Source organism: Hakea prostrata, chromosome 4, assembly GCF_041222555.1.
Source record: "Hakea prostrata isolate BN-2017 chromosome 4, UWA_Hpros_2, whole genome shotgun sequence".
Classification (NCBI taxonomy): domain Eukaryota; kingdom Viridiplantae; phylum Streptophyta; class Magnoliopsida; order Proteales; family Proteaceae; genus Hakea; species Hakea prostrata.
This window is the reverse complement of record NC_142603.1, coordinates 42,146,314-42,162,424: the sequence shown is the minus strand read 5'-3', so window position 1 is coordinate 42,162,424 and position 16,111 is coordinate 42,146,314. Positions and strand designations below refer to the sequence as shown.

The 16,111-nt window shown below is 41.2% G+C and overlaps 1 pseudogene; it reads left to right on the top strand.

The window, feature by feature from the left end:
* Nucleotides 1-7,441: 7,441 nt before the first annotated feature.
* On the top strand, nt 7,442-15,124 carry LOC149018940 (monooxygenase 1-like; annotated as a pseudogene).
* The last annotated feature ends 987 nt before the right edge of the window (nt 15,125-16,111 follow it).

Below are 16,111 nucleotides of genomic sequence, written 5' to 3'. Positions count from 1 at the left end.
ACACTTTTCAAGTAAAGTGTGACTATGTGTTTAACACTTTAGTGTCTTTAGGGCTTTAGGTTAAAATTAAAGTGTTGGGTTTCTATTTTAACAGTGATTATTATGTATGTTTGTATCAGGAATTCAGATTCAAGCACAAACTTTTGAGTTGGAGACTCGGACAGAAACACGATGTTCGACATAGCTTGGCAGCATGGTAAGCCTCTGACGAATGATAGGAAAAAGTTAGAGTGTAAATATTGTTTAAAAAAGATTAGATCAGGTGGGCCACTCGACTAAAGATCCATCTAGCGGGAGGGGACCGCAATGTGGTTGGATGCCCCAATGTCCCTTATGAAGTTAAAGTGGCAATGGCAAAATATGTGACAAGAGGGCAAGAGAAGAGGGCACAAAAGAAAGCAAAGAGGGATTAGTTACAGACCAACATGCCTAGAGGAGGTGGAGGTGGGAGAGAAAAATGTGGATCCAAATCCAAGTGATGCATCATCCCCAGAGGCAAAGATGGAGAGAGTACTCAGGATGAGTAGGGAGTCTTATAGACTCAATGAGATCAGGTGGACACAGAGGGCCGTGGGTGCAGGGTCATCTAGAGATCCGGATGTTGGGAGGGCAAGCGGAGGCAGCTCTAGTATGAGGAGGATCCAGAGAATCAGTCCCATTACCATAGGCCCCACGATCACAACCTAGTGCCATATATGTTGCTTCTAGACCCATTGAGGCTGATCCTGATGTGTAGATACTATGCACTGATCCTGACTTGTTTGCGAGGCCACAGTCAAAACAAAAGAAATTAAAGCATATGTGGGGTAATGTGAAGGAGAAGTTGGGGATGGCCTTTTCTAAGTGGGCATTATATCATAGTGTTCCTACAAATGCTGCACAGGGACCTTATTATGTGGCGATGGTGGATGAGATCAGTGGTGCTGGACATGGGGTGGTTGGGCCAACCCCATATGAGATATATAATGTATATCTCCCACGGCATAAGGAAGACTTGAAAGCCTACATTGATGGTCTTAAGCCAATGTGGATGCACTATAGGGTGACAGTGAAGTGTGATGGTTGGACTGGTCCCACTAGACAGTCTATCATCAATTTTATGTTGAATTGTGATGGGAGGACGGTGTTCTTCAAGTCTATTGATGCATCCGGTCACAAGAAGGATGCAAAATACATATATGGGTTGCTGAAGAGTGTGGTGAAAGAGGTTGGAGTCGAGCATGTGGTGCAAGTTGTGACTGATAATGGCGCCAATTTCAAGAAGGATGGGATGAAGTTGATGGTGGATCCTAGGTATGAGTTCTTTTGGACTCCTTGTGCGGCACATTGTATTGATTTGATGCTAAAAGACATGGAGCAAGTCAAATTTGTGAAAAACGTTGTTCAGCGGGCTCAAAATGTGACCACATTCGTATATAACCATGGATTTGCATTGGATATGTTGAGGAGGACATGTGGTGGTGACTTGGTGAGGCTTGGGGTCACAAGATTTGCTACAAATTGGATTTTCTTGAAGATTTTTTAGAAGAAGAAAACCCAACTATGTGCAATGTTTGCATCTGAAGAGTGGTTTGCTTGGCCCCAATCAGAATCACCGGGCGGGAGAGCAGCACGGGCTACCATATCCAGTGATACTTTCTGGGGAAATCTAAGAGTTTTTATAAAGCTTCTAGACCCTATGGTGACAGTCTTGAAGTTGGTAGATCAACAAAGGAAACCAACTTTACCACATATATGGGCTGCAGTGGAGATGATATCATCCAAGAAAGGTGGGAAAGGAAAAAGATCCATTGCATTTGGCGGGTGTGTTGAAAGTTATTAAAATTTTCAAGTTATCACTTAAATACTTAATTGTTAATAACTTAATACTTATTATGTAGTTTTATAGTTTCTTACCATCTCATTTGTTGGCTTGTTTGATAGCCTATTATTTGAATCCCATGTACCACTACAGTAGAGAACTTGGGGTGAGGGCAGATTTGATCCGGGCAATTCATGAAGTAGTGAAAAGGTTGGAACCGGATCCAACAAAACAAACATTAATTAATAATGAGGTAAGATTGTGAGTTGTGACTTGTGAGATGACTAGTAGTCGAGTAGTCTAGTACTTAAGAATTAAGATAAATACTTATTTTTATACTAACTTTGTAATTACTTATTGCAGTTAAAGGCTTTTAGAGATGCTATTGGTAGCTACGGTCGCTCAGTTGCTATTCAAGCTAGGGAGAACAACACTCCTGGTTAGTCACTTAGTCAGTTAGTCTAAGTCTTAGATACTCAATTTGAGTTTTTGACACAATTTATTTTTACTATTATTAATTTGGTTGGTTATGTTTCTTGCAGTTGAGTGGTGGCTGCAGTACGGGTTAGACTCGGAGTACTTGATTAAGATTGCAGTTAGAGTGCTCTCCCAGACATCTTTTGCCACCGGTTGCGAACGTAACTAGAGCACATTCAATCTGATACATTCTAAGAGGTGGAACCGTTTGGGGGTGAAGCGGCTAGAGAATCTTGTATATGTTCACACTATAATATGAGGTTGAGAGAGGAGCACATAGGTTATGTAAAGAGCAAGGTAGTGGGGACAAGATTGAGTTGGCTGACATCTTTGCCATAGATGATGAGGAGGAGGAGTACCCCCTATTTGAGTGGGTCAGAGAGCCATTGTTGGATGAGGCGGGAGGTTGACCCAGAAGTCAAATTGCATGAGAGATGGGAGCTAATGTGGATGAGTTCTTGGCCACAGATGGGAGAGTGCACACCGAGCCTAACCATCCCTTTGTACCACACTCCGGTGCATAATATTATATGGTTAGATGATGATGATGATGTTACTCAGCCACCTGCTAGCCAAGCACAAGATGATGCAGACGATGATGATGATGATGGACTTGGTAGTGGGCATGAGAGTGGGAATGATGATGATGATGATGGTGGTGGTGGTGGTGGTGGTGGTCTGATGATGATGGTGATGGGCCTGCTAATCAGGATTCAGCTGAACCACGGGAGAGACCACCACCACCACCAGAGCCAACAATGATCCCAATTGAGAGTCAGGGATAGGGAGGGCCATTAAGGTTCACGGGGGAGAGTCAGTTCACCCACGCTACCCAGGATGTCGACCATGGTGCAGGTCGTAGTTCCACTTGCAGCTGGAAGGGGAAAGGGAAAGGGAAGGAGCATGGACATGGGTATGAGGATGACATTTCATCGTACGGGTCTTACAATCCCATGATGTGAATAGCTTGGCAGGCTCCATGGGATCTATCAGTCTAGATGAGTCAACAGGCTCCACTGCCGGACATTGGATATCGGCAATAGCTGATCCCCACTCGTACGAGAGCGATATGGAGAGTGCTGCATCTTCTTCTAGGGCTTATAGTGATGCATCTTATGGTCAGGAGTTTCCTCAGGATTATGGGGGACATAGACTAGTGGAACAGAATAGGATGTATTATCCAACATCTGACGAGAGGATGGTATATGTGAACAGGGGTGCAACTTATATGGATGTTGATTCGGGGTCACAGATGTTTGTGGAGCAAATCTTCGGCATACAACCGCAACCCCTACCCCCTAAGGCTCAATTAGGACTTCCCTATCCTTATTGTGCATTCCCTCAGATTGGATATCTTATGCATCTTGGCAACCAAACCTATAGAGCTGCAGTTATCGATTACCTCGACAACCATAGGCATCACATGTCACGGGATGTCTATGTCCATTGGTCAGAGGAGAGGATGCCACAGGCATAATACTACTCAAGTCACGGGATGGATTTGCCAAGGCACTCCTCTTGGCACTGATTTAGTGAGTTGTACTTCCCATTTTATTTTTATTACTAGTTACATTGTATATGATGTTTAAGAGTTTAAATTGATGTTTTGAATTGAACTTAGAAGTTAGAAGTTAGAAGTTATATGTTGAATGTTATGCTTAAGTATAGTTAATTTTATTGTGTACTTCTCGGTCATCTTTGCATTAATGTTATGTACTTTGAATGACATATCTACATTGATTTTTTTTTTTTTTAGTAAAATGCATGTGCCAATGTGTTCTTTATACTCTAATTAAGTTAAATACAGAATTCCACCCCAAAATACTCTCTAAAACCTGTCAAAAATTGTACAGAGAAGTCCTTGGTTTCCTCGAAATTTCCCAAGTTTCCACCTAAGTTTTCCATTTTCACCCAGTTGAAACTTGAGTTTGCCTCGAATTTTTTACCATGGTCTTGAATGTCTTTGGTTAATTTATCCATTACAAGTGCATATAAATATGGGCTTAAAGTTGATCGTTGGCATAGCCCAACTGTAATTGGGAATTCATTACTTTGTCCTTCTATTGTTCTTACACTTGTCATTGAACCATCATACATATCATTAACTATGTCTATATATTTACTTGCAACACTTCTTTTCTCTAGTACTTACCAAATTAATGCTCTAAGAACTTTATCATAAGTTTTTTCTAAGTCTATAAATATCGTATGAAGGTCCTTCCTACACTCTCTATACATTTTCATAAATCTTCTAATTAGGTAAATAGCCTCCGTTGTTGATCTTCCCGGTATAAACCCAAACTAGTTCTCCGTAATTGTGGTTAAGTGTCTCAAACAGACTTCAATTACTCTCTCCCATAATTTTATAGTATTGCTCATCAGTTTAATGTCCCTATAGTTATTATAGGTTTAAATATCTCATTTATTTTTATAAACTGAAACCACAATGCTTTTCCTCTATTCATCTGGCATTTTCCCTATGCTCATAGTCTTATTGAAAAACTTAGTCAACCAAACTAGCCCTCGGGTCCCTAAGCTCTTCCATACTTCTATTGGGATTTCATCAGGACCTTGTGTCTTGCCATGTTTCATCCTCCTTACTGTTTATTTTACTTATGACATCGAAATTTTCCGCATATATGTTTGAAAATTGGTGCCTTGGTGAATGGTGTAGTTGTCCGAATCAAAGGTGCTTGATGCATGCTCGTTTAGTAGACTAGAGAAATAGATTTCTCATATTTTCTTAATGTCTTCATCACACACTAGTATTTTATCATCTCCATTTTTAATACATATAATATGGTCAAGATCTCTACTCTTCTTATCCCTTATTTAGCTATCTTGTAAATAGATTTATTCCCTTCCTTCATGCCCAACTTATATAATTCTTCATACTTCTTCTCTCTTGCTTTTCTCGCAATTTTCTTAGCTTCATTTCTAACCAACCTATACCTTTGAAAGATCCTCAACATCCTTAGTTCTTTGTCATGTCTTAAAACTAGCTTCCTTATTCCTAATGACAGTTTGAACCTCACTATCCCACCACCAAGTCTCTCTATAAGAATGGAGTTTTCCTTTGATTCACCTAGGACATCTTTAGCCACCTTTTTGATAAACATAGTCATCTCATTCCACATGCATTAATGTCCCTCTCAAAATCCCACTTTCCTTGTTTGATTACTTCATTAGCGAAAGATTTCGAACACTCTCCTTTCAAGTTCCACCTTCTTATCCTGGGATAGTTAACCTTGCACCTTTTATGAGTTTTTTGGGTTAGGCACATATCCAAGACCACAAGTTTATGTTGTACAGTTAAGTTTTTCCCTGGTTTCACCTTGCAATCCTTGCACAACAATCTATCAATCTTTCTAGTTAGGAAGAAATCTATTTGGCTTCTGAGACGTCCACTTTTAAAGGTAAATAAATGTTCATCTTTCTTTTTGAAATAAATATTTACAAAAGATAGATCAAAAACAATAGCAAAATCTAAAATTGAATTCCCTTCCTCATTCCTCTCTCCAAAACCATGTCCTCCATGTATTCTCTCATAGCCTCTTCGATCTTTTCCAATATATCCATTTAAATCACCTCCCCTATGATAATCTTCTCCTTGACGAATTCCTTGCGATAATGCATCCATATATTCCCAGAATTCAAACTTTAGACTTTCATCAATCCTACTTGAAGTGCATATGAACAAATTATATTTACAATACTATATCTTTCTCCATTACAAGCTTGATAGCAATAATCCTATCACCCACTCTTTTAACATCCACCACATCATTCTTAAAATCTTTATCCACTATTATACCTATTCCATTTTTATTAGTTTTATCCCCAGTATACTAGAGTTTGAAGTCATCCAACTCCTTAACTTTTTTGCCCTTCCATCTAATCTATTGAATGCAAGCTATATTAATATTTCTTTTCCTCATGACATCTATCAATTCTAAGCTTTGACCTATTAAAGATTCTATGTTCCAAGATGCCAATCTAATCCTACGTTTTTGGATAAGCTTCTTTACCCACACTCGTCCACAACGCGACAACCCTTGCCTATTTATCACCGCATATGGGTGCCAATGCGACGTGTTGCTTACAAGAGACACCCTAGCTAACCCTTGCCCATTTATCACTACACCCGGCCATAGTGTAGAGCGTTCCTTCTTTGTCGGGGAACACTTTTGTATAACGTTTATCATATAAGGTCGAATCCATGAAAGAGGGTTTGGCTAAAAAAAAAATTTCCAGTTCTGGCTGCTGACCTGACGCACTAACCCACCTCCTTTACTTGGGCTTGGGCCCGATAGCAAAACACTGACAGAGTTCACTAAGTAAACAAATCAAACCTTCCAAACAAATGATAAACTATAAAATGTCCGAAGATTGACTTCAAAAGGTATATGAAAAGACATGAAACCGATGAAATAGTTCTAAGCTTCTTCACGGGTATTATTTTGTTTTTCTTAAGGTAACGAACACTTTTTATATAAGGGGCTAATTATTTGTATATACCTTCAAAGAGAGTCGAACATTTCACCTCTTATTAAGAGGCATTGGTCTATACCAACTGAACTAGTCTCTTTTTTAATTTGTTTATTTTAATTTAATATTGTGGGCTTTTGAGAGCAATGACGCAGGTAGTGATGTATCTACCTATCAAGTTAGATAAAATATGTAAGTGATATGCTAGTAGGAAAAGATAAGCTACTGGGTCCATGTGTGTGAGAGATAGGAAACCAATTTGTTTATTTTTTTTTTTTGTCTTTTTTTGGTTAATGATAATTTTTATTTTTGTTTTTTTCTTCTGGATGAGTGGAAATGATCTTGATATAAAGTTTGGTTTTTGTATATACTTGTCAATGGTCATTGTTTTGCTTGATTAGCAAGGAATGATCTTCTAATTAAAAAATTGACCTTCACCGTCAAGAAAGAAAGAATAAGGTGGAGGAACTTGCAATCCTCTTATGTTTTAGAAATCCAACTCTAACCTCCCACAGCTCTACTGGATTGCCATGATCGAACGCACGTGAGAACTTGTAGTTAGCTCACTGTAGTCATTCTACTGTGTATAAATAAGAACAATGCAACCTCATACGCATGTGAGAACTTAGTGAACCCTTACGCTTAAGAAAAGAGAGTATCAAAGAGGAATCATCCATGGAGGAGGAGAAGGCAATCGTAATCATCGGTGGAGGAATCTGCGGCCTCGCTACTGCACTAGCTCTTCATAGGTAATAATTTTGGTCTGTTTAGTGTTGATTAGATTGGATTTAACTTAATTTTGTTTGAGTGAAAGAATTAATACATGAAGTATGGGACATTAATTAGTGATTGCTAATGATGTATGACCAGAAAGGGAATTAGGAGCACAGTGATAGAGAAGGCAAAGTCACTGAGGACAGAAGGATTAGGAATTGGTGTCCAGCCAAATGCATGGCGTGCACTGGATCAGCTTGGAGTTGGCCATCACCTCAGGCTCAAAGCCATTCCCATGTCTTCGTAAGTTTCTTGCGCTTTTCTTCTTCTCTTTTTCATGTCTTATTCTTCTTCAATAGTCCATCTATGCTTCAATTAGTTGACTAACTTGTGAAAGGGGAAAAAAATTTTATTCAGGCAAATAATACCTCATTGTTGGTTTTTATTTGTTCATGTTGGAGAAGAGCTATCTTGTATTTAAAATTATATGCAATAGCTATTCTCTATGGATGTAGATAAAGTGGACAAAAACTGGTCTGGACAAACTTTGGTTCCAAAATTCTTCATATAACAAATTTAACCTCCAGCTTTTTCCTTTTTACACAAAATTCACTAAAATATTAACAACATATTCTTATATTCATTCTCGATGGCCAATGATAGCACACCACCCCCCATAATTTTATTACTCCACCCACCCCAAAAAAGAAAATTTTTTTTTTTTTTTTTCCTCCACCAACAACCAGCCACCCCCCCCCCTTTTCCAATTTTAATTTTAAAAAAATAAAATTCTCCACACCCACATAAAAAAAAAAAAAAATATATTTTTTTTTTTTTTTTCTATACACCAAAAATCAGACAGGCGGTGCGTTTCCACCCCCAACCACCGGGAGGATTTATTAAAAACCCCCCCCCCGCGACCTCTTAATCTCCCCCCCCCCCACCACCAACCAAAAAAATTCTTTTCCCCAACCTCTAATAAAATTTAATTTTAAAATTCTTTTTTTCAATTTTTTTACCATGTAAAGTTGAGGGGTGGGGGGGGGCTAGGGCGGGGGGGGGGGGGGGGCCCCGCGGGGGGCACTTTACGCCAGTGATAGAGGATTATGCTTCCCTCACATACCTCCATCATATGTTTAAGAAGAAAGTCTACCTCAATACTAACAAGGTAGACCCATAATGAATCCCCTCCCAAGTATGGGAGGGAAGGACCTGAGGAGAGCAAAGTACAAGAACAAAAGATTCCGTTGACTTCAGACTTCCTATCTGACAATTACATAGTATTTATACTTTTCCCCCTCTCTTAATTTTGAAGGAATAAGGAGGCTCGATGCCTCAGAAGGAGTGATCTTGTTGAAATCATGGCCGAAAATTTGCCTTCTGGAACCATACGTTTTGAAAGCCAAGTAGTTAAGCTAGAATCTGATCCTTGTAATTTTTCCCTTACCATCCTTCATCTTCATGATGGAACTAAAATAAAGGCCAAGGTAAATTTCCTTATTTCCATCTTGTTTCTTAAGCTGCTTTCTGAAATATATATATGCATGTATGAGCAGGAGGATGATGGTTCACATTATTACTTACATAGGTTGTAATAGGGTGTGACGGCGTGAATTCTGTGGTGGGAGGATGGTTAGAGTTGAAACCTGCAAGCCGTTTCAATCTGTGTGCAGTGGTGGGTTTCACAAAATACCCAGATGGGCATGGCTTTGGCAGTGAGTTTGATATGTCCTCTGTTAAAGAAGGGAATGTCTACATGGCAGGGGAGCAGGAGCAGCCTAAAGGCAAGGCAACAGAACCTACTAGAAGGTCTCAGAGAATCATCAGAGCCCCTGTTCGTCTGATTGAAGATGCTGAATGAGGGGAAGAGATGTTGGTCACATGGTAATGGCATTTTGGGGAATGAATTCAGATCCCTAGGTTTCACAGAATGAGGAATGTTAGTATAAAAAGTAGATTATCAACTATCGCAAAGGCAATGAAAATGTTATCCCTTTTGCCTCTATCTCCTCCTTAAAGCTTCTGAAATACTCTGTTCTCTTCTTTATCTTCTTGCTGTAAGTTTTTCTATTCTCATCAATTCAGTTAAGGAATAGATCATATCAATTGGTCCGACCTGCCGGATTCTATGGCTGAAGGATTACGGAGTAGACAGTTAGACGAGGTGGTAAAGCATCTCACGGCTACCTCATCGGTTCAAGGGGAACAGCTGAACGCACTGCATAATGCTGTCTCGGAACAGAGATTATCTATAGATGAGCAGAAGGAAACTTTGACTGAGCTGGTAATTCAAGTCACGGTGATCGGAGGACGACTGGATCAAGCAGTGCGGCAACACCCAATTCCGGAATCAAGAAACCAGTCCCCAGTATCGCAAGAAGCAACATCATCCATGACAATGACCAACATCTTGCCTCGAACCATGAAGTTGAATTTTCCTCGATTTGATGGATCAGACCCAGATGGATGGTTGTTTAAGGCAGAGCAATTTTTTGGGTTGCATTCCACAGGAGACGACCACAAACTGAAGGTGGCTTCCTTTCATATGGATGGAGCGGCTCTCAAGTGGTTTCGCTGGATGCAAACGGCAGGACAATTAGGGACCTGGAGTGCCTTTACTAAGGCGTTGATGATGCGGTTTGGTCCTTCTCCGTTTGACGATCCTCAAGGAGCACTCGCCAAGCTGATTCAGACGACAACGGTCACAGATTACCAGACCCAGTTTGAAGACTTAGCTAATCGAGTTACGGGATTACCTACTACTTTCCTAATTAGTTGTTTTATATCTGGATTGAAACCTGAACTCAAGCATGAAGTCACTGCCTATCGTCCCCTGGATATGGCTAGTGCGGTGGGAATCGCAAGGCTGCATGAGAACCGATTGCAGGAACAACGCCGAGCACCCTTCCGTGCCATTCCAATATCGACGAAACCACCGTTGCTTCCAACTCCTGCTGTTCGACCATTAGCATTGCCAGCACCACCAGTTCCGATTAGGCGATTGTCTCCTTTAGAGATGCAGCAAAGGGGAGAAAAGGGTCAGTGCTTTAACTGTGAGGAACGATTCACGCCTGGTCATAAATGCAAGACGAAACAGCTGCTGTTATTGGAGTTTGGCGGAGGAGAGCCACCTGATGAAGACGAGCAGCCTGTTGAGGAAGCCATAACCAACGGAGAAGGTGCGAACGAAGGAATTACATCCGAATTATCTTACCATTCTCTGATCGGCACAAGCACCACTACTACGCTGCGATTCACTGGGATCATCAGAGGGAAGCAGGTACAAATATTGATCGACAGTGGTAGTACCCACAATTTTATACAAGGAGGAGTCGCTCGGTTGCTGAATTTGCAGGTGGAAGCCGCGCCGGCGGTAACCGTGTTGGTAGGTGATGGAAATAAGTTGGTATGTGAGGGGCAAATTCGTAACATCCAACTCAAGGTACAAACACAAACCCTAATCATTGATGCATATGTTTTAGCCGTGTTTGGGGCTGATATAATCCTAGGGGTTCAGTGGTTGTCTTCCTTGGGCCCTATACTGTTGGACTACAGTAAGTTGATGTTGCAATATAATGTCATGGGTAGTACTATTACATTGCTGGGAGAGACCAGTCCAGGCCCAGCCCAACTAGACCTTCGTGGGCTTAAAAGGGTGGTTGATACCCACACTGTAATAAGCTTATATAAGCTAGAGTTGGAAGCGGGCTTACCAGATGAGAAAACCGAGCCCAATGATCCTGTGTTGCTCAGTGTACTACAGCAATATGAAGCAATATTTGCTGAACCTACGGGTTTGCCTCCTACGAGGGAGCATGATCATGTCATACACTTGCAGCCCAATTCACGACCGGTAAATGTGCGACCTTATCGGTACCCTCACTTCCAAAAGAGGGAGATTGAGCGCCAAGTGGCGGAAATGATGACAAATGGGATCATAAGAACCAGCATTAGCCCATTTTCATCACCAGTCCTCCTAGTCAAAAAAAAGGATGGGACTTGGAGATTTTGCGTGGATTACCGGGCATTGAATGCGATCACTATCAAGGATCGATTTCCGATACCAACCATTGATGAGCTCTTTGATGAATTACATGGGGCCCAGCATTTCTCCAAGTTGGATCTGCGATTTGGATATCACCAGATTAGAGTACGCCAAGATGACACTCATAAGACCGCGTTTCGTACGCATGAAGGGCACTACGAATTTATGGTGATGCCTTTTGGGCTCACTAATGCCCCCAGCACTTTTCAGGCCATGATGAATAGTGTGTTTAAGGCCCATTTGAGAAAATTCCTTTTAGTTTTCTTTGATGACTTACTGATCTACAGCCCCACATGGGCCTCACACATGGAGCATTTGCAACTAGTACTTAATATTCTTCAGGCCCATCAATTGTTTGCAAAAAGAAGTAAGTGCACATTCGGCCAAGCCCAAGTGGAGTATCTGGGCCATGTGGTATCCAGCCGTGGGCTAGCAGTGGATCAAAATAAAATTGAAACAATTCTCTCTTGGCCCACTCCAAAAACAATCAAGGACGTCAGGGGTTTTTTGGGAATTTCGGGGTACTATAGAAGATTCGTGCGAGGATATGCACAAGCAGCCACACCACTTACCGATTTACTAAAAAAGGGGGAATTCCAGTGGAACCCTAGAGCCGAGACATCCTTCCGCGAGTTGCAGAAGCGACTTACAGAGGCGCCGGTGTTGGCACTACCAGATTTCTCTAAGCCCTTCACGGTGGAGTCGGACGCGTCGGGTACCGGCATCGGAGCAATCCTTGTGCAGGAAGGACACCCCGTGGCATATTTCAGTAAAAAGCTCTCGCCCAGAGCCCAGGCTACTTCCACGTATCACCGGGAGATGATGGCCATCACTCAAGCTGTGGCGAAGTGGAGACAGTACCTCTTGGGTCGTAAGTTCCACATCCTTACGGATCAAAGGAGTCTTAAAGAATTAAATTCACAAATCATACAGACACCGGAGCAACAAGAATGGTTGATTCGACTCTTGGGATTTGATTTCGACATCACATATAAGCCGGGAAAGGAGAACCAGGGGGCCGATTCTCTCTCTCGCAGACCATCGATGGCAATCCAATCCCTTTCGTTAACTATGCCGTCACCAAAATTCTTAGACGAATTACGATCCGAAGTGGAGCAAGCAGAGAATCTCCAACTTATTTGCAACCAGATTGCAGAAGGCGTGCCTGAAGTCGCCGAATACCAGGTAAGAGATGGACTGATCTTTCATCGAAATCGATTGGTGCTGCCGACTACTTCTTGATTCAAAGAATTTTTTCTCTATGAGTTTCACAGTTCTCGAGTAGGTGGACACGCTGGTTATCTGAGAACAATGAAACGGTTAGGGGCTAACCTTACCTGGAAGGGGATGCGCAAAGATGTGAGAAATTATGTGGCAGCGTGTGAAATTTGCCAGCGTAATAAATCTCTACACACTCATCCTGCAGGGTTATTGCAACCACTTCCAATCCCAAGCCAGGTATGGGAAGATATCACGGTTGATTTCATTACGGGGCTTCCAAATTCACAAGGCAAGGTGGCAATTATGGTGGCCGTAGACCGGCTGTCTAAGTACGCTCATTTTTTTTGCATTAGCCCCGGGTTTTACCAGCTATGAGATCGCTACAGTGTTTGCTAGCGAAATTCTCAAATTACATGGGCTTCCTCGTTCGATTGTGTCTGATAGGGACCCTCTGTTCATGAGTGGATTTTGGAAGGAGCTACATCGACTTCAGGGTACCTTTTTGGCACATAGTACAGCATATCATCCGCAATCAGACGGGCAACCCGAAGTGTTGAATCGGTGCTTAGAGATGTACCTACGTTGTTTCGTGTCTGAGAATCCACAACAATGGTCAAAACATCTTTCCTGGGCTGAGTACTGGTATAACACAGCATTTCACACAGCTGCGGGCATGACCCCCTTTCAAGCCCTGTATGGAAGACCCCCTCCTACATTGATACGCTATCTTCCTCAAAGTTCTTCCAATGCAGCCATCGATGACATTTTGGTGTCTCGCGATCAACTATTAGTAGAATTGAAGCTTAATCTACACAAGGCACAATCTCGCATGAAAACATTTGCTGATATGCACCGAACAGAGAAGGAATATGATATCGGTGATTGGGTTTATGTGAAGTTACAACCTTATCGACAGTCTACTGTAGCTCGCAGACCGCATCCTAAACTCTCTCAGAGGTTTTTTGGACCTTATCAAATCCAGGATCGTGTTGGGCAGGTGGCTTATCGTGTAGAGCTTCCTCCCGAATCACAAATACATCCTGTATTTCACATCTCCTTATTGAAGCTCATGTGGGAACACCCCCTGCTAGTCTGAAACTGCTGCCACTACCGCCACTTGAGCCCATCCCAACAGCAATTTTACAGTCCCGACAAGTCAAGAGAGGTCCCGCTCTTGTTCATCAAGTTTTGATCCAGTGGGAGGGACTGCCGATGGAAGACGCTACTTGGGAAGACATTGCAACTGCACAGAAATCGTTTCCAGGTTTTAACCTTGAGGACAAGGTTAATTCTCTAGAGGGTGGTAATGATATGTCCTCTGTTAAGGAAGGGAATGTCTACATGGCAGGGGAGCAGGAGCAGCCTAAAGGCAAGGCAACAGAACCTACTAGAAGGTCTCAGAGAATCATCAGAGCCCCTGTTCGTCTGATTGAAGATGCTGAATGAGGGGAAGAGATGTTGGTCACATGGTAATGGCATTTTGGGGAATGAATTCAGATCCCTAGGTTTCACAGAATGAGGAATGTTAGTATAAAAAGTAGATTATCAACTATCGCAAAGGCAATGAAAATGTTATCCCTTTTGCCTCTATCTCCTCCTTAAAGCTTCTGAAATACTCTGCTCTCTTCTTTATCTTCTTGCTGTAAGTTTTTCTATTCTCATCAATTCAGTTAAGGAATAGATCATATCAGAGTTCGTTCAAATAAGAGGAGATCATACAATGGTGGGAAGAATACCAATCGATGACAAACAGATTTATTGGTTTGTGGCTCGACCAAGAACTCCTCAAGATGCAATGCATACAGAAGAACCACAGCTCCTTAGAGATTCAACTATGGAATTAGTGAAGGATTATCCAGCAAAATTCCCAGAAGTAGTGAAGAACTGTGACCTTGAATTGATAACAATTTTCAGTTTGAGGCGTCGTGCCCCATGGGACTTACTATTGGAGAACTTCAGGAATGGAACTGTCACAGTAGCTGGAGATGCTATGCATGTCATGGGGCCATTCGTTGGACAAGGTGGTGCTGCAGCACTAGAAGATGCAGTTGCGCTTGGAAGATGTTTTGCACAAGAGATTAACAAAAACCCAGCAGCAGCTGCTTGCTTGGACTCAGAGAGAAGTAGCAAGGCTAAGTTGAATTCAAAGAAACAAGCAGAAGATGAAAAGGCAATGTCAAAGAGGATTGAGAAAGCAATTGATCGATACGTTAAAGAGCGGAATATGAGAATTTTGAAGTTGTCTACACAGACATACCTCATATGTACACTGCTGCAAACCACATCACCAGTGATTAAGTTCCTAACCTCTATCCTTTCTTTTCATCATCTTTGTCACTGTTGCAGACCACAGACTTTACGATTGTGGTCGGCTTTAAGACCATAAGCAACACCTAGAAGCTACTTAGAGTTTCTGCCTGTTATGTACTAGCTAGGAATTTCTGCCTGTTACTTAATATGGAAATTTCTTACTCTCTTTCTTTATTTATTTATTTTTAACTCGGGGCATTACAAATCTCTTGCACTTCCCTTAGAAATTAAAATGGGCAGAAAGCATACATGTTAACAAGTGAGGAACTCTTTCGAGAAGGCAAGACACCGGATAATTGGTCGTTTCCACGAAACCTGTTCATGGACACAATAATGTTGCATTGTCAAACAGGGAGCCATATTACAAGACAGTAAAAAAATATGGGTGAAAACTATACTTTTCCCTTACAAATAAGCAGATACTCAAATTTGAAAAGTGAGATTTGAATTTACATGAGTAGAATATAAAACTCAGAGATCAGTCATTGAGGCTGGGTTAGAAAAACTTGGAAGGTATCGGTCCTTCAAATGACTTCCCTTGAAACCTCCTACAGAACATTGATAATAAGATTTTTTTACAAGCAATAATTTAGCTGATATCCGCACAATAAGAAAGAAAATATATGACATCTTAAAAAAGGTTCAGTCTAGGTTTAAAATTATAAAATGATAAATTTTATGAAATGAATATCTTGGTTTTGCTTAATGTTTATGTCATCTGTGTTAAGGATATAGCAGTAAAATCACCTAAGGGTACATTTGTAAAACCACATACAAGGTAATGGGGTAGTGATGTTATATATATAGTATTTGTCTTTCATAAATCAACGATCAATAAAATCATTCAAAATTTTACATGGTACCACGGCTGATGTAAAATATCGAATGATTTTATTGATCGTTGATTTATGAAAGACAAATATCATATATATAACATCACTACCCCATTACCCTGTATGTGGTTTTACAAATGTACCCTTAGGTGATTTTACTGCTATATCCTTAACATCCCCCCTCAAACTAGACCGAGGTACAAGGCCTAGTTTGATACACAA